This window comes from Eretmochelys imbricata, chromosome 16 (assembly GCF_965152235.1).
Source record: "Eretmochelys imbricata isolate rEreImb1 chromosome 16, rEreImb1.hap1, whole genome shotgun sequence".
NCBI lineage: Eukaryota > Metazoa > Chordata > Testudines > Cheloniidae > Eretmochelys > Eretmochelys imbricata.
In genome coordinates, this window is record NC_135587.1 from 6580095 (window position 1) to 6602422 (window position 22328).

Genomic DNA, 22328 nt, shown 5'->3' on the forward strand with positions numbered 1-22328 from the left:
ACAAAAAAAAGAGCCCATATGTGTCTATCTTAGCTAAAGTCCTACTTTGCAACCTCCAGAAACTTAGATTCTCCAGACACTATCAGCGGTTCCTGTGTTTTAGGGCATATCTACATGATTAAATGCTTTGGACATTGGGGAATGCCAGGGGTGTTAATTGGCCAATTACTGTAATTCACAGACAGTTATCACACCTGGATTTCCCCTCTCCTGCCCCGCCCCTGCCCGAAGTATTTGATGGTGTGTATGCTGCCACTGTGAACGGAGATCAGGTTAACTAGTCCTCTAAAAACCAGGAACACAACAATCCACGGCCAAGAACTGGGTGCACTTCAGCTGATAGCCTGAGAGGCACTATTCCTTGTGGATGCCGATAAGTGCGCCAACCCACAGCATGAATCATTTACTAGACCTGGCTGTTAAGGAACAGTTATAGATACCATAGATGGTGTCTTAAAACAGTTACTTAGAAGATAAAAAAAAAAAGTCCCTAGCTTGGCCAGCTGGGGGCAGTCCAATAGATGGTCTCCTCAGGCCTAGTACCTGAGGCACCATTTCTAATTCATTCCTGGATATCTGACAGGTAGCTCTCCCTGCCCAGGGCTCAGCCCCACAGTCTGTGGCTCATCGTGGACCCTCCTGGCTGCTGTACAGAGACTGTTGCAGGCTGATTTCCCTTGGGGAAGATCAGGCTGTGAACTCCCATGCCCTACAGTCACCCCCTTTAGAGCACTTCTTACAGAGAGGAACCACGAAGGTAGGTCACACTTATAGTGCCCTTTCCTTTGAGCCAAATACACAGTCAGATCCCGTGGGCACCTTTCCTGTCTCTGGGCTCCTGGGTTGCCACATCTCGTTGTCAGTTGTGCCCTGGGAGGGCTGCTGGATCTGTGCTCCTCAGGGCACGTATTCAGAGAGTGTGTGTGTCTGAAGGCAGCACTGGCCACACCGGGACCGCAGGGAGATGTGTGTCCCAGCCAGTCACGGAGGGGAAGTGGGCTGTCTTGTACACTTCCTGCATCCTCTCCAAAAGCTTCTTTTTGTCTATGAGGCATTGCATTGCCCTCCTCACTAGGGCACCGAGGAAGCCCTCGAGGCAGCGAGGGACAGAAACTGACTCCAATGGCACCCCATGGTCCTTGGGAAGGATGCAGTGGGCCACATGCCCAGAATGGTGGAGACCCTGGCAGGGCATGGCTAATGCGTCATCATTCCCAGGTTCCTATCCAGCTTATCATACAGCTCCCCCAGGGTTCTGGGATGAGCCCCTGCCGCTGGCTGATCTGCACCTCAGTGAGGCCAAGGGAGCTCTTCCTTGTCTCCTAGTTTTGTTTGGAAAGTATCGGCCTGTCCTTTGTCTTGGAGCCAGGGGCAGCCTCACCCTCCTCGTCCTCTCCCTCGGTTACTTTGTGCGCTGTCCCCATGGCATGTGGGGTGGGGTGCTGCAGTGCACGGCTGGGACACCTCCCATCAGGAGCCGCAAAACCCTGGATGCGTTCTCGCCCTCCCCCCGGGTCCTGCGCTCCCTCTCTCTGCCCAGCTGATCCTTTCTCCCTCGGTCTCCTCGCCCAAGTGCAGAGCGGGGTTCCCGAGCGTGTGATGTGCAGAGTAGCCATGGTGTGACTGGTGCCTGGATACCCTAACTTCCCCCCTCTGGTTGTGCTGTGCCTGTGAATCAGAGACACCTGCGGCATGGGGGGAGCCTCCGCACTGCTGATTGTGCCAGGGGCGTGCCCAGCCCCCACACTCAGGGTACTTAGGAACGGCCCCTGCAGAAGCAGGCAGAGCACCATCTGCCAATGGCCTGGGGCCCTCGACCAAAGCGAATCCCTGCAATCAAAGAGGAAGCCAGCGATGTTCCTGGAGAACTGATGTTAATATGTCCCCTGGGGCTGAGTCCTGCTAACAGGCAGGTAGCCACGTTCTGCGTGAGCTCTAGCTTCCTGACTAGGACAAACAGTGCAAGGGGCCATTCGTGCAGTGAGGCGAGCAGCAAGCTCAGTGCGAGGGGCAGATGGTGGGGTGAGGAGACCAAGGCTGGGGCTGTTCCCGAGAGCCAGGCAGCCCTGGGACAGCCCGGCTGGCTGGTGCATTCATATTTAGAGCAGACTGCACCTTGAGAGGCCAAACTTTGAATTGGGTGCAGTTTAGTGCAGTCCCAGGGCAGCCTGGCCCCTATATGTCTGCAGAGAACAGGATGTGGCCAGAGGTGCGGGCACCCGTGAGCTCTCTCTTCGGGGGAATACATTGTGTTAAAATGCTGCAGAGTAAATTGCAGCAGAAGCACCGGGGAGCAGAGCAGGGCCAGATACTGCACCTTGTCCCCTTTCCCCAGCACAGCACAGGCTGGAGGTGCTTTTCCAGGAACTGGTCAGTGGAGATTTTTGTTTATGCATGATTTGCATTCTTTGCCTGGCTGTCTAGCGCTCCAGGAAGGGCAGGGGGACTTTATCTCACGCCCTCAGCAGAGCGCTGTGCGGAGTAGTGGTTTCCTCTTCCCTGATGACTGAGCTCAGTGCTGTTCTGGTGTCACCCAGCTCGGGGACCCTGCTCTGTGGAGCCAAGGAACCGAGGGCTTGAAGACATGCAGCTCGTCGGGACGCATTGAGGTGAGACCTACGGCAGGGTTAGTTTGGGGGCAGGTAGAGACTGTAGCTTCCAACCTCTGTCCTCCAAGGCCCCTCCAGAGAAAACTACCCTGAAAATTAGAGAGAGGAGCTTTAAACAGAGGAGGAGGGACAGGGGCCACACAGAGAGGAAGAGGTGAAGGATTCCCCCGCTTCCCCATCCCAGCTGCTGAGGGAGGAAGGAGAAAGGAGGAAGTGCACTTTTCTCCCTTCCCCCTTGCTCTGAGCAGCTGGACAGGCTGATACACGAGTCCCTCAGAGCTGCCTTGAGCTTGAGATAAAATTTAAAAGGGTGATACTGCAAGTAAAGATGGAGCCCTGCTCCGCCATCCCCAGCCACGGCACTGGGCCCCGGGCCCCACCATCCCCAGCCACGGCACAGGGCCCCGGGCCCCGCTCCACTGCCCCTGCCTGAAACACAGGGCCCCGGGCCCCGCCATCCCCAGCCACGGCACAGGGCCCTGGGCCCTGCTCCACCGCCCCTGCCTGAAACACAGGGCCCCGGGCCCTGCTCTGCCATCCCCAGCCACGGCACAGGGCCCCGGGCCCCGCTCCACCGCCCCTGCCTGAAACACAGGGCCCCGGGCCCCGGGCCCCGCCATCCCCAGCCACGGCACAGGGCCCCGGGCCCCGGGCCCCGCCATCCCCAGCCACGGCACAGGGCCCCGGGCCCCGCCATCCCCAGCCACGGCACAGGGCCCCGGGCCCCGCTCCACTGCCCCTGCCTGAAACACAAGGCCCCGGGCCCCGCTCCGCCATCCCCAGCCATGGCACAGGGCCCCGGGCCCCGCCATCCCCAGCCACGGCCCCGGGCCCCGCCATCCCCAGCCACGGCACAGGGCCACGGCACAGGGCCCCGGGCCCCCGCCACCCCCAGCCACGGCACAGGGCCCCGGGCCCCCGCCATCCCCAGCCACGGCCCCGGGCCCCGCCATCCCCAGCCACGGCACAGGGCCACGGCACAGGGCCCCGGGCCCCCGCCATCCCCAGCCACGGCACAGGGCCCCGGGCCCCCGCCATCCCCAGCCACGGCACAGGGCCCCGGGCCCCCGCCATCCCCAGCCACGGCACAGGGCCCCGGGCCCCGGGCCCCCGCCATCCCCAGCCACAGCACAGGGCCCCGGGCCCCGCTCTGCTGCCCCTGCCTAAAACACAGAGCCCAAGGCCCCGCTCTGCTGCCCCTGGCTGAAACACAGGGCCCCGGGCCCTGCTCTGCCATCCCCTCCCACGGCACAGGGCCCCGGCTCCGCTCCGCTGCCCCCAGCTCAGGGTCCTGGGCTTCGCTCTGCCCACAGCCCAGGCCATGGCACATGGCCTCGGGCCCTACTCTACAGGCGGGTCTTTTCTGTGTAGTTTTCAGGTCACTCCTACCAAAGAAAAAGCCTATAACCCTCTGGCTGTGGATGTTCCATCAGTGTCTGATGATGTTTCAGCACAATGGTGTGATGTTGCAGGCTCCTAAGGGCATGTCCTAACCAGCCCCAGCAGTGCAAACATACATAAGAACTTCAGTGATGGGGGAAGTGTAAAAGATTGCTGTGAGCTGATGGGGGGAAGCCTGGGAGTCTAGCTGCTCTCCAGTGCCTGTGCATGGCTACCCCCTCCCTCTCTCTAGTGTCTGGCTGAGGGCGGGTGCAGCCCCAGGCCCCTTCTCCATTGTGTTTGTATGAACAGGAATGATGGAGTGAAACCAAGCAGAGTGGAATGTAAGCTAACTACTTTGGTGTAGTCATCAACCTGTTCTATTAGTGTCTAATCCAGGCCAGGGTTTAGACAGACCATCCGCAGTGACAAGGTGCATGCAAGTTGCTCCCTCTGCTGTCTGCAAGCTAGAAATAAGGGAAAACAGAATCCCTTTGTGGCCAGCGCAGCGAATGAAGAGCCTGTCCCATCAGAGTGGAAATAGGGCATCCTTGGAACAGCTCACCGAGGGCCATGGTGGGTTCTCCATCGCTGGCAATTTTTAAATCCAGACTGGATGTTTGTCTAAAAGCTCTGCTCTAGTTCCAAAGGAATTAATTCAGGGCAGGTCTCTGGCCTGTGTTATACAGGAGGTCAGACTAGAGATCACAGTGGTGCCTTCTGCCCTTGGAATCTCTGTGTCTATGGACATTACGCCCAAGTCCTGTTACTTCTCTGGCCGGAGAGCTGTCACTCATTTCAGGAACCAAATTCCCTGCCTTTGACACAGCTTTATGTCTGTTATGTTATCGCTGCACATTCCTGACATCAGAAATACAGTTCATGCCACAAAGGTAACAGCTAGCCATTTATACCAAGTGGGGGTCCCACAGCATTTCCAGTCTCCTGCATGTACGCTCCTTTGGAATCTCCCGCTGTGGGTCTTTGTCCCACAGCCAGGCAGTGGCACATTGTGAGGTGGGTCGTGAGGGGCACAACACTTTGCAGGACAGTGAGGGAGATCCTCCCCTGGACCAGCGCTGCCAGCCTGACAGCCTGGGTTTCTGGTGCCACAGAAAGCTCTGTCATATGTCACCAATATTTCCTTTGCTTTCCAAACACGCAAATAAGCCCGGCTGGCAGGGTTTTCCTGTCAGCAGAAGGGGTTTGCTCTCTCATGGCTGGGATACCAAGTCCTCGCAGACAATGTTAGACATCACTTTGAGTCTCAGGGACTTCCACGTAGGGTTCCACCCCTGACAACAGTACTGGCCATCCCTCTTCTCCCTCAGTCTACCAGCTTTACCTGTAAACCACACAGCACTTGGGAGCACTTATAAAACAAAAATAGGTTTGTTTCACAACGCACAGTCAGCTTGTGGAACTCGTTGCCATGGGATGCTGTGAAGGCCAAAACTGTAAGAGGGCTCAAAAAAGAACTAGATAAGTTCATGGAGAATAGGTCCATCAATGGCTGTTCGCTAAGACGGCCAGGGGCACAACCCCATGCTCTGGATGTCCCTAGCCTTTAACTGCCAGCAGCTGGGAGTGGACAGCAGGGGATGGATCACCCGATGATCGCCTGTTGCGTTTGCCTCTGAAGCACCTGGGACTGGCCACTGTCAGAAGATGAGCCATTGGTCTGACCCAGTACGGATGGTCTTATGTTCTTAACAAAGAATAGAGAGTTCACTAGAATTGAGAGACAGTGAGGGGGAAACAACTGGTTCCAGCACAAAATAATAAAATGCAAACCTGGGTCTGGGTCTACACTTATCAGTAGTTACCTTTGCTATCTAATAAAATAGGCTTTCTCCCCACAAAGACTAGTCCATGGCACAGCTGGCTGGTTTCACAAGCATCAGGATCCCATTATTCATGAAAGGCCCACCTGATCCTTAAGGGATTTCTTCAGTGAATGGATCCAGAATGCCTTTCCCTACACTCTGTTATACTGAAACAATCTTTTGTCTTTATTCATAGCCAGGGCACTCTCCTGCCTGCTGTATTAATCTTGATGAGTTATGCGTTTTCCATAGATACCTTTACATATTACTCTTTATGGATAAATATCCCATAAGACATGTTTGGTGTAGTGAGTTTGTCAGGTCTGAGAAAAGAGTTGTTTGCAAAGAACAGGGGACCTTTGTCAAGAGTTGCTGTGGCATGGCTCCCCCAGACATTGACACAGTCGGGCTAGCCACTGGCTATTCTGCAGGCATCCATTCTCGGCTCTCTTTTCTGGACAGGACAATTCCTGCTATGTTTTCTTTCCCCTTGAAGTGCACAATCTCATTTTCCTGCAGCACTATGCTCCAGCACAACTGCCTAGAGTTGGTACCTTTGGTCCTGTGCAACCACACCAATGGAGAGTGATCTGTTAACACCCTACAATTCTGGTGAACAGGTAACATTTTCACTCTTTGACTACCCACACAATCACGTAGCACTCCACCTCTGTGACAGAATCATTGTATTCAGTGGTGGTCAATATTTTGCTTAAGAATGCAGTGCGGTTGCTCTCCCCTGCTAGTATCAGAACTGTCCCCACATCCATTCACAGCTCAAACACTTTATTAAAATCAGGACTGGCCAGAACTGACTTTTTGGACAAGACCTTTATTTTATCAACACCCTTTTGACAGGTCTCAGACCAAACCACTTTGTCTAGATTATTCTTTTTACAGAGATCTGTGATAATTTATATATCACATCACTAAAACCTTCTACAAATCTGTGATACTAGCTTGGGGTATAGGCCAGTTGATAATAAATTCTACTTTTAGGGGATCAGGATGAATTTGCATCCCTGACCCAATGACCAAAATAAGGGACTTTAGCTGCTCCTGTTTTGCATTTTGATACCTGAGCCAGCAAACCTGCATCTTGTGAGTCTTTGCAACACAATGCCCACATGATTTTTGTGGTCTTGCCAAGTGCGGCTAAGAATGATGATCTCATCTACCTACGTGTGTGAACTCCTGTAGTCCACATAACATCTGGTTAAGTCAGTATCTCCTGGTAAGGGCCAAAGAGCTCAGGAATTTTGCACTGCTTAATACGTCTAGTGTGTCCTCAGAGTCTATGAGTTCTTGGCATAGGGTAAGGCACGGGTACTGTGACAGCATTAAGTTTTCTGTAGTCAACCCAAAGTCTTATAGGTCCATCCTTTTCGGTGGACCATGACAACGGGGGATGCCATGGGGCTACTAGGCTCTAGAATTGCATGAAAACACCTGCTGGTGGTGTTTCAACACAGCCATGATTTCTAACCTTTCCCTTGGTATTAACCCTTCACATATATCAACGTTCTCCCCGTAGCTCTCCACCACCAAATCTATTAGAGAGGCTGTGATGCAGTCCTCCTCTTTACAACATATCATACTCTCAACAGCCTCACAGTTGTGATAAGCTTTTAGTCTATGTATGGGAACAGTCTATAGGGCAACCTCCCTGAGGGGCTTCTGCACATTATAAGTAAACTCATTAACCTGCTCCACAGCCTCCAAAGGTCCTTCCCAAGAATTTTGCATCTCATGCTGCTTTACTAGGAGTAACATCAGTACCAAGCCTCCCACATCAAATGCTCGTTCACAGGCATTTCCGTTGTACCACTCTTCTTGTGAAGCCTGGATTTTGCTGTCCTACATCTATCATGAATTTTAAATCCTTTCTGAGCTCGGTTATGTATTCAGCTATGGGCTTCCCCTCTGGTTCAGAGCACTCTTCTAGGAGTCCCTAACAAGATCTAGGGGGCCTCTGCCCTGTCTCTCATAAAGGAGGTCAAACCGGGCAAATCCTGTGGACTCTTGGGGTACTTCCCTGTAAGCAAATAATAGCTAAGGCAATAACTCATCCCAAAATCCAGCTGTTTTGTCCATGTATATTCTTAGCATTGGACTTAAGAGTCCAGGGAACCTTTCCACTAGACTGTTTGTCTGGGGTGGCAAGAGGCAGACTAATTGTTTTACCCCATGCTTCTTCCTCGGTTGACTAAATATTAGGGTGTGACGGGATTGGGACTCACCACCACAGCGCCTCCTGCTGTTCACTCTGGGAATTAGCTCAGTTCATGCAGAGCACCCCCTGCCGGAGGTGTCCCATCCGTCTCTCACCCTCAATTGGCATCTTGACCCGCGTTGCTCCCAGTGTCCTCTTCAGGACACTGCCCTCCAGCAGTGCCCCCAAGTCCACACTCGCCCCCTTCCGGGGTGCGTGTGTGTGTTTAACAGCAGTCTTTCCAGTTCGCTCCTGCCGCAGTGGCCAACCACAACCCCTCAAGTCTAGCCCCTCTGTTCAAGGGCTGGTTGCAGTCTGTCATGGCCACCCTTCCATGGCCAGGTGCTGTACAAGGAGGAAGATATTGAACAGAATCAGACCAAAGGCAGATGCCTGTGGGACTCCACCCTCTATGCCCTTCCAGCTTGATTGCGAACCATTGATAACTATTCTCCGATTAAGCTTTTCAAACCAGTCCTGCACCCTCTTTATTGGAGGTTTGTGTAGACTATATGTCTTTAGTTTATTTATGAGAAGGTCATGTGAGACAGTATCAAAAGACTTACTAAAGTCAAGATATACTGCATCTACTGCTTCTCCCCATCCACAAGGCTTGTTACTCTGTTGAAGAAGGATATTGGATTGGTTTGACTTCATAGAATCATAGAATATCAGGGTTGGAAGGGACCCCTGAAGGTCATCTAGTCCAACCCCCTGCTCGAAGCAGGACCAATTCCCAGTTAAATCATCCCAGCCAGGGCTTTGTCATTTTTTGGCTTAAAAACTTCCAAGGAAGGAGATTCCACCACCTCCCTAGGCAACGCATTCCAGTGTTTCACCACCCTCTTAGTGAAAAAGTTTTTCCTAATATCCAATCTAAACCTCCCCCACTGCAACTTGAGACCATTACTCCTCGTTCTGTCATCTGCTACCATTGAGAACAGTCTAGAGCCATCCTCTTTGGAACCCCCTTTCAGGTAGTTGAAAGCAGCTATCAAATCCCCCCTCATTCTTCTCTTCTGCAGGCTAAACAATCCCAGCTCCCTCAGCCTCTCCTCATAAGTCATGTGTTCTAGACCCCTAATCATTTTTGTTGCACTTCGCTGGACTCTCTCCAATTTATCCACATCCTTCTTGTAGTGTGGGGCCCAAAACTGGACACAGTACTCCAGATGAGGCCTCACCAATGTCGAATAGAGGGGGACGATCACGTCCCTCGATCTGCTCGCTATGCCCCTACTTATACATCCCAAAATGCCATTGGCCTTCTTGGCAACAAGGGCACACTGCTGACTCATATCCAGCTTCTCGTCCACTGTCACCCCTAGGTCCTTTTCCGCAGAAAATTTGACTTGATTGGTTCTTAACAAGTGCATGTTGGCTGTTACTTGTCACCTTATTTTCTTCTAGCTGTTTGCAAATTGATTGCTTGATTCTTTGCTCCATTATTTTTCTGGATACTGAAATTAAGAAGACTGGTCTATAATTCCCTGGGTTGTCCTTATTCCCCTTTTTATAGATAGGGACTATATTTGCCCTTTTCCAGTCCTCCGGGATCTCTCCCATCCTCCATGTGTTCTCAAAGCTCATTGCTAATGGCTCAGACATTTCTTCAGCTAGTTCCTTAAGTATTCAAGGATGTGTTTAATCAGACCCTGCCTATTTGAAGACATCCAACATGTCTAAGTAATTCTTAACTTGTTCTTTTCCTATTTTAGTCTCAGATCCTACCTCATTTACACTGATGTTCACTATCTTAGTTGTCCAATCACTGCTAACTTTTTGGGGAAAACTGAAACAAAAAAGGCATTTAACATTTTGGCCACTGCTTCATTTTCTGTTATTGTCTTTCCCTCTTCATTGAGTAATGGGACCTACCCTGTCTTCCTCTTGCTTCTAAGGTATTTGTAAAATGTTTTCTTGTTACCCTTTAGTCCCTAGCTAGTTTAATCTCATTTTGTGCCTTGGCCTTTCTAATTTTGTCCCTACATCCATGTGTTGTTTTTTTATATTCATCCTTCATAATTTGACCTAGTTTCCACTTTTTGTATGACTCTTTTTTTGAGTTTCAGGTTGTTGAAGATCTCCTGTTTAAGCCAGGGTGGGCTCGTACCAAACTTCCTAGGCATCAGGATAGTTTGCTAATGTGCACTTAATAATATCTCTTTAAAAAACTGAACCTTTTTTTCCCCTTAGACCTGCTTTCTCTGGGATTCTGCCTACCAATTCTCTGAGTTTTCTACCATCTGCCTTCTTGACGTCCATTGTCTTTACTCTGCTGTTTTTCCTCCTACCGTTCCTTAGAATCGTGAGCTCCATCATTTCATGATCACTTTCACCTAAGCAGCCTTTCACTTTCAAATTCTCAACCAGTGTCTTCCTGTTTGTCAGAATCAAATCTAGATACCTGGGAAGCTACTAGAGCAATGTATAAAACATTAAATTTGCAAATACTTGGAGGATGAGGGGTGATCATTAGCAGCCAGCATGGATTTACCAAGAACAAATTGTGCCAAACCAGCTTGATTTCTTCTTTGACAGGTTTCAGAGTAACAGCCGTGTTAGTCTGTATTCGCAAAAAGAAAAGGAGTACTTGTGGCACCTTAGAGACTAACGAATTTATTTGAGCATGAGCTTTCGTGAGCTACAGCTCACTTCATCACGAAAGCTCATGCTCAAATAAATTCGTTAGTCTCTAAGGTGCCACAAGTACTCCTTTTCTTTCTTTGACAGGGTAACTGGATTGGTGTATAGGGGGAATGTGGTGGACAAGACTTTTGACACAGTCTGACATGACATTCTGATAAGTAAGCTGGAGAAATGGGGGCTCGGCAGAACTACCATTAAGTAGATACATTGGTTAAACAACTACAAACAAAGAGTAACTAGTAATGGAATGATGTTGGATTGGAGGGAGGTCTCAAGTGGGGTTCCACAGGGATCTGTTCTGGTCCAGTGCTATTTAACATCTTTATTAATGATCTGGATGTAGGTCTAGAGAGCACACTGATCAAATTGGCAGATGACTCAAACCTAGGGGGGTTGCCAACACTTTGGAGGATAGAGCTACAATTCAGAGGGATCTTGCTAAATTGGAGAACTGGGCTATAGACAACACAATGAAATTCAACAAAGACAAATGTCAGGTGCTACACTTAGGGAAGAAAAAGCAAATGCACCTATACAGAATGGGGGAGAACTGGCTTGGCAGCAGCACTGCTGAGAAGGCTCTGGGAGCGGTGGTGGATCACAACCTCAACATGAGTCAGCAACGCAATGCTGTTGCGAAAAAAGCAAATGCAATTTTAGGTTGTTTTAACAGAGGCATAGCTTGGAAGTCACGGGAGATGATAGTATCACTACTCAGCACTGGTTAGGCCTCAGCTGGAGTACTATGTCCAATTTTGGTCACCAATGTATAGAAAGAATGTAGAGAAACTGGAAAGGATCCAGAGGGGAGCAACAAAGATGATCAGAGGGATGGAATGCATGCCATATGAGCAAAGGCTGAAGGAGCTGGGTATGCTTAGTTTCAAAAAGAGGTGATTAAGGGGGAACATGAGAGCAGTCTTCAAATACTTGAAAACCTGCCACAAAAAAGATGTAGAAAAGTTATTCTTTTTTGCCACAGAGGGCAGGACTACAGCATAGCAAATGTAGATTAAATTTCAGGAAAAGCTTTGTAACTGTAAGAACAATAAGACAATGGTACAGACGCCTAGGGAGGTTGTGGAAGCTCCTTCACTGGAGGTTTTCATAAGGAAGCTGGAGCCATCTGCCTTGGATGGTTTAGTCACAACAAATCATGCATCTTGGCAGGGGGCTAGACTTGATGACCATTACAGTCCCTTCTAACCCTGTGGTTCTATGATTCTAGAACAGCCTCTCCCCAGTCACGTTCTCTACCTTCTGTAATGAAAAAGTGGTCTCCAATGCATTCCAAGAACTTGTGGGATGATCTGTGCCCTGCCGTGTTATTTTCCCAACAGATGTCTGGGTAATTCAAGTCCCCCCGTCACTACTGAGTCCTGCGTCTTGGATGATTTTGTTAGTTTAAAAAAAGCCTCCTCTGCCTCTTCTTCCTAGTTCTGGGTCTATAGGAGACCTACCTTGACTTCACCCTTGGGTTTTTACCCCTTTTATCCTTACCCAGACTTTCAACAGGTCTGTCTCCACTTCTGTCTCAGCCTCAATGTAAGTGTATACACCTTTGATATACAAGGCAAGAAACACCGCCTCCCTTTTTCTCCCTGCTGCTCTTCCTGAACAAGCTGTGCCCATCTACACCAATATTTCAGTCCTGTGAATTATCCCACCACATCTATGATGCCAATTGTGTCCTAATTGTGATTATTTACTAGTATTTCTAGTTCCTCCTGTTTTATTCCCCATTCTTCTTGCATTAATATACAGACATCTAGGATGTTTATTAGATTTCCCCTCTGTATTCCCTTGTCTCTCCTTTGTCCCTGCTGTGATTGCCCATGTTCCCCCCAGAGGCCAACCCTTCACACAACTCTTTGTTTTGGACTTATCTGTGGGCTTTTGTCTCCTGCCCCCACTGAACCTAGTTTAAAGCCTGCCTCACTAGGTTAGCCTACCTGTGTCCGAAGATATTCTTCCCTTTCCTTGAAAGGTGGACCCCATCTCCACTCAGCAGTCCTTCGTCTCAGAACAACATCCCATGGTCAAGGAAGTGAAAGCCCTTCTGGTGACACCATCTGAACAGCTGTGCATTCACCTCCAGGGTGTCGGTCTCTACCTGGGCTCCTACCCTTGACTAGAAGGATGGATGAGAACACCACCTGCAGCCACAGCTCCTTCACTCTTACACCCAGAGCCTGGTAGTCACATGATCTGCTCATGGTCATACCTCACAGTATCATTTAGTGCCCATGTGGATGGACAGCATGGGGTAGTAGTTAGAAGGCCAGATGAGCCTCGGCAGTCCTTCTGTAATGTGTCCGATATGTGCCCTGGGCAGGCAGCACACCTCCTGGGATGCCAGGTCAGGCCGGCAGATGAATGCTTCCATTCCCCTTAGAAGGGAGTCACCGACCATCACCATCTTCGTTTCCTCCTGGATGGTGGCGGCCATGATCCTCCCACCCTTGGGGGTACATGGCTTCTTCTCCTCCACTTAGCCCTTAATGCCAGGGCGGCACTCTGGTTTTTATCTCTGTGGATGGTGGGTTGGGAGCAGGGATGGAACATTCCCTGCTGCCCAAAGTAACCAGCAGCTAGCTTCCTCTCTGCGAAGGAACTATTTCTTCCTGTTCTGGTGGTGCTCCTGCAGTCCTCTCCAGCTGGATAGCTTCCTTGGAGGTCTCCATATGCAAGTGTTCAGTGAAAGCCTCGTGTGCATGGATGCCCCTCTGCCTGGCCACCTCCTTCCTGGGAGACTCTACCAGCAAGCCCTTCTCACACTGGATGGTCTCCCCAGCCTGGCTCTCTATGATGGGGAAATGAAGGCCACAGACTCTGCAAGTCCACACCAGAACCTGGGCAGGGGTGTCCCAGGTCTGGTTCTCTGTCTGGACACAGCTGCAGTGGCGATGCGGCCTTTCCGAACCACACTGATTTTATTCTTTCTTCCTTCTACAGCCTGTCTCTCAGACTCCCTGTTTGCTGCCCCCTATTCGCTAGCTCCCCTTGTTGCTTGCGTCTGACTTTTACGCCCTTTTCTCCTAAGTCAGCCCTGCCTCCGTGTTAACAACCAAGGGTGATCCCTAGCCGCAAGTGGACTATCACTCTTTATGGTTAAATGTCCTGTTAGACATGTGTTTGGTGTATTGAGTTTGTCAAGTCTGAGGTGAGAGTTGTTCACAAAGAACCGGGAACCCTTTGCCAAGGTGCCTCTGTGTTACACCCTCCTATTCACCTGTAGTACGATAGTCTAGCCTCCTTTGCCTGCCATACCTTGGTGTAATTTTGGTTGTTGGGTTTAGAGTACGGGTGCTTGGTGGTCTGTGTTATACAGGAAGTCAGACTAGATTATCTCGTGCTCCCTTTTGGCCTTAAACTCTATGGCTCTATGCGTATTTTTATGAGTATTCTGAGTATTATCAGCCCTCATTTAGGAAGGGGAAATGGAGACACAGATAGATTATTGCCAAAATTAATGGCCACTGCCAAATATTCTGGGTTAAATTACTAGCCCAATGCTACAGGTGGTTGTTCATTGCCTGAGGACCATCCTTTCTCCTCCCTTTCCCATTCACTGCGCAGAAATTCCATCGTGTGTTAAGTATTTGGTAGGCAAATTCATCTGTATGCCTCATAGTGCTTTGCAGAGGTGGGTATGCAGCAGAGACCGTAGACAAGTGTGGAAATTTGATCTAGTCTTTCCAAGCAGCAGTGTGACTAAGCATTGGTTTTGTTGTAGGAGGATTTCACTTTTAGGCCCGGTTCTGCCTGCTGTGACCTTTTGGAGCCTCTCTGGTATGTCTACACTGCAATTAAATACCCATGGCTGGCCCAGACCAGCTGACTAGGGTTCATGGGGCTCAGGCTAAGGGACTGTTTAACTACAGTGTAGACATTCAGGCTCCGGCTGGAGCCCAGGCTCTAGGACTCTGCAAGGGAGGAGGGTCCCAGAACTCAGGCAACATCTACACTGCAGTTAAGCAACCCCGCAGCCCGAGCCCCGCAAGCCTGAGTCAGTTGTCGAATGGCAGTGTAGACATACCCTATCAGGCCTCAAGCTATCAATTCTCCAGCAGATTTGATTGTTTTGTATACTGTAGAGAGGATGCAAATCTGGTTTTAGCAGAAACTCAGCTGCACAACCTTAACTCAGCAAAACCTGCGTGATTTGGAGCGGTAATCACCTCCAGCTAGTTCAACAGGAGGGTTTAAACAAGGGGCCTTCAGGTGCCCTCTCATCCATAAGCTTACACACACTTTATCAGTGGGGTACAGTGTTGCTAGACACCTGTAGGATTTGAGGAATTGGGGTTCTTGGGATCTGGTTCTGGATCTAAGATCAGTGGTTGCAGACAGACTAAGTAAGCACATAGACTGGGCCTATTTGTGGCAAAACAGATGAGAGTTGGGTCTTCACTATTGGATGTCTGGGCTCTATTCCCAGCTCTGCCAGAAAAGGTACCATGCAAGTCTCTCAGTTACCTTTGCTTTAAGCTGGGGGAATGATAGCTGCTTCCTCCAGGTCACGGGGAGGAGGCCTGGGAGCACAATATGGGTTGTGAACTGCAGAGAAATACTAACAATGGTCTGTGACAGCATAGGCAACGACTCCGTGGGTGCTCCAGGGCTGGAGCACCCACAGGAAAAAAACAGTGGGTGCTCAGCACCCACCAGCAGCCCCGCCAAACAGCTCCTCCCCCTCCCTCCCAGTGCCTCCCTTGCGCCATGATCAGTTGTTCAGCAGCATTCAGGAGGCACTGGGGGAAGGGGGCAGAGCAGAGGCAGGAAAGGGCAAGGCAGGGGTGGGGCTTTGGGGGAAGGGGTGAAGTTGGGGGGGGTAGAGGTTGAGCACTCCAGGGGAAATGACAAAGTTGGCACCTGTGAGTGACAGATGTTAGTCCAGAGCTCTTGGCTCACAACCCAGTGCACCTTCATCCAGTCTGAAGGGGATTTTGCTGGGGAGCATTCTCTGGCTCAGAGCACCAGTCATCTCTTAATAGTTACCGAGCCCTGAGCTTAGGGTGACCAGACAGCAAGTGTGAATAATCAGGACGGGGGTGGGGAGTAATAGGCACCTATATAAGACAAAGCCTAAATATCGGGACTGTCCCTTTAAAATTGGGACACCTGGTCTCCCTACCTGAGCTGCATCACTCCATATTTCAAAAATATGGTCTACTAACTTTTTACTATTTCAGCTGTTAGACCTTGGTTTGGTACCATGCGCTACCTCTCAGGGAAAGGGCATTCCAGGAATATACGTCTCCAGAAAAATACTGCCTGCCCTCTGTTTTTTCCCTATCTAAAAGTAAGTGACGACTTTAAAGTCTTTGACAGCAACTCACTTTTGGGATGCTATATCTTGGGCACCCCTTGTCTAGATGGCCTTGAAATCCCCTTCCCCCAACCCCCAAAAAAGTCGACCCTGGTCCATGACCTGGCCTATCAAATTTCAAACCAATCTAATATGTATGTGGATTTCAGAGAAGATGCAAAATAGAGCTGTCAACAAAACCTTAGCTGCAGCTGCCATTGGTGAGGTATCTTAGCACCTCCCATGTATTCCAAACCAGAAATAACAATAAAATGTCTCTCACATTCTCACTCTCTCTTCCGACCTAGCTCCTCGGAGCTCGATTGTTTGTGGCAGGGAGGTTGTGGTTATATTTGTGTGTGTGAGTGTGTTGTTGATCTTTGTGTGTGTGAATGAAGGGGTGTGTGGTGGACCTAGGGGTGTGTGCGAGTGCACAGGTGTTTTGAGCCTGTGGGTGGGAGTGGGGTTTGTTGTTGTGTGTGTGTGCGTGTGCAGCTGTGTACGTGTGTGTCTGAGGGGGCGTGTGTAGAGGCCTTCCTGAGGCAAAGCCAAGCTAAGAGCTGAGTGTTTCAGTTAGTTCTGAGCACTGTGAGGGCCGTGGTCTCTTCTCTCTTGCAGGATCAGAGGGCAGGTCCTGTTCCTCTTGGGAAAGTTCTGTTTCCTGCGCTCACAAACTTATCTCTGCAGTGGACCCCAGCCAAGGGGAAGAGGGCAGGGCCTCTCAGAGGGTTACTGTGGAAGGGGATGGGGGTGATCCAGGGAGTTTCACTGCTGTAGGCCCGTTGGATAAGGAGGTGTCAGATTTTTCTGACATACAATGGGCCCTCAGGACTGAGAGGTGAACAGGCCACTTAGCAGGTTCCAGCTTCTTCCCCTGCCATTTCCCAGGCCAAGCTCAGCCACAGGCAGCTGTTACATACATTCCACTCTTTCCCTTCCCCCTGAGCTGGATCCACCTTTCCCTGAGCACTCAGGGAGGATGGAGATGACTCCCTTGATTTGACTAGGGGAGGGGAGAGGGGACTGACTTGCTCATGTGGCACATCATCTGCCCATTGTTTCACAGCACCTGCTCCACAGCTCTTTGGCCTGAAGTGAGAGCCAGCTGATTCTGGCTGGACAAAACTCAGCTGAGTCTGAGGCAGAACAAGGAGGGGCAGGGGAGGCACTGCATGGCACTCCCCTCACTGTGACAGAGTGGCAGGGAGCCAGGGGCACTATATGGGGCTGAGCGCACCAGGTTAACAGCAGCAGGGGCCAGGGGCACTATATGGGGCTGAGCGCGCTGGGTTAACAGCATCAGGGGTCAGGGGTCACCAGAACTGGACAGAGTAGTCTAGTATTGTTCTCACCAATTCTCATTTCAGAGGTAAAATCATTTCTCTACTCCTATTTGGGAGTGCCCTGCTTCATAACACAAGAACAAGGGAACATTCCATGAAATTACTCCTCCATGAAAATACCGCCCTCCCCGCCCCCCCACCACGCACACACAGTCCAATTGCCTCTGTGCTGTTGAGGAGGATTAAAGCCTTGGGGAAGGAGAACATCAAGCTGGAGTGGAGAGAAACGATCCCATAGTTAGGACCATCCTTCCAGATAGTGTCATGGTATCCTCTTGTACTGAGAATGGGAATACCCCTCCGGTGGAGGGAATCCCAGTTATTAGAAAGAGCCAGGTAATAGTAATGGGGGATTCAATCATTGGAAATATTGATAGTGACGTTTGTGATGACTGGGAGAACTGCATGGTGAATTGCCTGCTGGGTACAAAGGTTGCAGACTTCTCAAGGCATAGATAGCCATATGTGCACTGCTGGGGAGAAGCTGGTGACTGTGGTACATGTAGGTACCAGTAATATAGGAAAAGATAGGAGAGAAGTCCTGGAGGCCAAATTTAGGCTGCTAGGTAAGAGATTAAAGTCCAGGACCTCCATGGTAGCATTCTCTGAAAAGCTTCCAGTTCCACGTGCAGGGCCAGACAGGTAGAACTGCAAGGTTTTAATGTGTGGACAAGACAATGGTGTTGGGAAGGGGGATTCAGGTTTCTTAGGAACGGGGGAACCTTTGGGGAAAGGATGAACCTATGCAGGAAGGATGGGTTCCACCTTTACCAAAATTTAACCAGATTTCTGGCATGTAAAATTAAAAAGGTCATAGAGGAGTTTTTCAACTAAGGGCTGGGAGAAAGCTGACAGGTGCAGAGGAGCACACGGTTCAGACAGACACAGCCTTTAGGGGAAGATTTAAGGGGAATAATCTATATCCTAGTAAAGAGGAGGGGATAGAAGTTGAAAAAGTATAGGTAGGAACTGAAGAGAAACAGCCAAATTTGGTGGAACAATGATAATCAATGAAACAGAATAATACCAGGGTACAAAATACATAGGAATGACAGAGTAGGTTGTGCTGGTGCATTATATGTGAAAGAAAGCATGTAACCAAATATAGTAAAAATTTTAAATGAATCAAACAGTATCAGAGAATCTCTATGAATAGAAATTCCATGCTTAAATAATAAAAGTAGAGCAGTAGGAATATACTACCTACCACTTGACCAGGATGGTGACAGTGACTGTGAAATACTCATGGAGATTACAAAGGCTACAAAAACAGAAAATCCAGTAATAATGGGGGATTTCAACTATACCCATGAACTGGGAACATGTCACCTCAGGATGGGATCTAAAGATGCAATTTCTAGACAACGTCAATGACTGCTTCTTGGAGCAGCTAGTCCTGGAACCCAAAAGGGAAGAGGCAATTCTTGATTTAGTCCTAAGTGGAGCACAGGATCTGGTCTAAGAGAAAAACACAGAATCATAGAATATCAGGGTTGGAAGGGACCTCAGGAGGTCATCTAGTCCAACCCCCTGCTCAAAGCAGGACCAATCCCTAACTAAATCATCCCAGCCAGGGCTTTGTCAAGCCTGATCTTAAAAACTTCTAAGGAAGGAGATTCCACCACCTCCCTAGGTGACACATTCCAGTGTTTCACCACCCTCCTAGTGAAAAAGGTTTTCCTAATATCCAACCTAAACCTCCCCCACTGCAACTTGAGACCATTACTCCTTGTTCTGTCATCTGCTACCACTGAAAACAGTCTAGATCCATCCTCTTTGGAACCCCCTTTCAGGTAGTTGAAAGCAGCTATCAAATCCCCCCTCATTCTTCTCTTCCATAGACTAAACAATCCCAGTTCCCTCAGCCTCTCCTCATAAGTCATGTGTTCCAGTCCCCTAATCATTTTTGTTGCCCTCTGCTGGACGTTTTCCAATTTTTCCACATCCTTCTTGTAGTGTGGGGCCCAAAACTGGATACAGTACTCCAGATGAGGCCTCACCAATGTCGAATAGAGGGGAATGATCAGATCCCTTGATCTGCTGGCAATGCCCTGACATATACATCCCAAAATGCCATTGGCCTTCTTGGCAACAACGGCACACTGTTGACTCATATCCAGCTTCTCATCCACTGTAACCCCTAGGTCCTTTTCTGCAGAACTGCTGTCTAGCCATTCGGTCCCTAGTCTGTAGCGGTGCATGGGATTCTTCCGTCCTAAGTGCAGGACTCCGCACTTGTCCTTGTTGAACCTCAGCAGATTTCTTTTTGCCCAATCCTCTAATTTGTCTAGGTCCCTCTGTATCCTATCCCTACCCTCCAGTGTATCTACCTCTCCTCCCAGTTTAGTGTCATCTGCAAACTTGCTGAGGGTGCAATCCACACCATCCTCCAGATCATTTATGAAGATATTGAACATGGTTAAACTGCTTGGTAATAGTGACCATAATGTAATTAATCCTTGCAAGGGAGGAAATTCCAAAGAAATCCACCACAGTAGTATTTAACTTCAAAAAGGGGAACTACACAAACTTGAGGAAGCTAGTAAACAGAAGTTAAAAGGAACAGTCACAAGGGTGAAATCCTTTCAAGCTGCATGGAAACTATTTAAAAACATCATAATAGAGGCTCAAACTAAATGTGTACCTCAAATAAAAAACAAACACACAGTAAGAGGACCAAAAAAATGCCGCCATGGCTAAACAGCAGAGTGTTTGAGGCAAAAAGGTATCCCTGGAAAACAGGAAGTTAAATCCTACTGAGAAAAATAGAAAGGAGCAAAAACTTTGGCAAGTTAAGAGTAAAAGTATAATTACGCAGGCCAAAAAAGAATTTGAAGAGCAACTAGCAAAAGACAAAAATGATCAGCAATTTTTTTTTTTTTACAGCACATCAGAAGCAGGAAACCTGCCTAACAATCAGTGGGGCCACTGGATGATCGAGGTGCTAAAGAAGCACTGAAGGAAGACAAGGCCATTGCAGAGAAGCTAACACGATTCTTTGCATTAGTTTTCACTGCAGAGGATGTGAGGGAGATTCCCACACTTGAGCCATTCTTTTTAGGTGACAAATCTAAGGAACTGTCCCAGATTCAGGTGTCAATAGAGGAGGTTTTGGAACTTGTTGCCAGGATATGTTGTGAAGACCAAAAGTATAACTGGGTTCAAAAAAGAATTAGGTAAGTCCATGGAAGTTTGCTCTGTTGATAAATTGTATAGTCAGTTGCTTGACCACATTTTGGTTCATTATAAAATTTACTCCAGAGGCCAAATAACCAGTGTCAGTCGGGTTTATTAATATGGCACAGGAAAACAATTCTGTATGGTTTCGGTGTCTGACGAGCTGTCCTGTGCAGTGATGTTACTTTCACCTTATGCAGAAGGTTTGCTCTCCAAAGTTACACTTCTAAAGCCATCTTTTCATACCCTACATGTTTACCAGTAAAAGGTACCGTATATGTGATTTTAAACTAGAGTCAACCAATTAGCTTTTTATCTTGTTTTTCTGGTACCATAGTGTACCTCTTATCTTTGTTCTGGGTACATGCATTCCAGATACTAAGAGGCATGAAGACACTTCCTAGGCCAGTACCAATATAAACAGATTTGTGAGAGTAACTCCCTTTCTGTTGCTATAAGGAAACAACTGTATGTCGAGATACTGACAATTTCCCTATCTACTGAAGCCAAAACTTGCCTCAGCTAATATTAGGTGTTATGGGATACTTAGCATATGTGAACAGGATTATAACAAAGGTACAGGCTAATTCATGCTGTATAACTGCTATATTGACACTTAATGCTTAAAATATATGTAAACTAGCCACCATTTCAAAAAGGGATTGGACAGTTATATGACTAACAAGAATACCCAGATTTGTCATAGAATCATAGACTATCAGGGTTGGAAGGGACCTCAGGAGGTCATCTAGTCCAACCCCCTGCTCAAAGCAGGACCGATCCCCAACTAAATCATCCCAGCCAGTTCATGCTAACAAGTTTTGGAGGAGTTATTAAACCTCATGCTTCTTGCCTTAAACCAATCTCTAACTCTGTGGGATTAGGAGGTGCCCTAAAGCGAGTAGGGAAAGCATCCTGTGTCTGCCTAGTGCAAGATTCCTGGCACTTTACTGCCACTGCTGGGGACAGGGTACGTGGACCACGGGTCTGATGCCGTCTGGCATTACTATGTGCTCAGCCTGGCTTCCCCGCCTTGCCCCTTTCCCCTCAGGCTGTGTTCATAGCAGGTAATTTTTAATCTTCTGTGGCAGCTGCCCAATTTCTCCACGTTCTGCTGTGCTAGGCAGGCCCATGCCTGCCCTGCTGCTGCGCTTTCCGGATGGCTGCCTACCTGCAAGTGGATTCGGAGGCACAAGGCTGCAGGGAACGTTGTGCAGCTGGAGCAGCAGCAGAGCTGAACTTGGAAGCATTTGTTCTTGTTTATTTTCCAATGCCTCCAGATGTAGGCAATAATGTTGCCTGTCTCTTGCCCCACTCCCTGTTCGCACGCTGCTCTGCGTCATGGCTGCCTCTCTCTTAATGCTCCTTCTACCCATGAGGGGATATTTCTGACCTGCTTCTGAACAGCTTAGAGAACAGGAGTAAAACACGGTGCAGCCTGTGTGCAGCCGTCAGTGTGTGAATACGCTGTCCGTGCTGCAGAGAACATGAGCAGGCCAGCAGCAAACACAGCTGCAGAATAGGATACAGATAAGGTCTTGTGCAGCTGGGAAAAGGACGTGCTGGAGATAGGGGCCACTCCCGCTTGTCATTTCCTCTTTAATCCCTGACCAAGTCCTTTTAGACAGATGTGAAGGTGCTCAGTGGGACAGCCAGCGAGTCTGCGGCTACAGAGTCCCCTACTTACCCTGCCTGGATTGCTGCTGCTGCTCCATTGACTTGCAGGCAGGGACAAGGAGTGATGTTCTCCCAGTGAGACCCAGAGAAAAAGCTCCCTGGTAATTGTTCTCTTGCTCTCATGCTCTTCTCCCCACCCCTTCC

At 49.2% G+C, this 22328-nt stretch overlaps 1 protein-coding gene across 2 annotated transcripts in view; it reads left to right on the top strand.

The window, feature by feature from the left end:
* The first annotated feature begins 2499 nt into the window (after positions 1 to 2499).
* The window catches only part of TOR4A (torsin family 4 member A), a 33121-nt gene continuing 13292 nt past the window's right edge, over positions 2500 to 22328 (top strand). The window contains exons 1-3 of one of the 2 annotated variants that reach the window (XM_077836136.1): positions 2506 to 2609; positions 6335 to 6435; positions 20217 to 20506. The gene's annotated coding sequence lies outside the window, so the exon portion shown is untranslated. Of the gene's footprint in view, positions 2610 to 6334; positions 6436 to 20216; positions 20507 to 22328 lie in introns of both variants that reach the window. The other variant, XM_077836135.1, reaches the window with a different exon arrangement.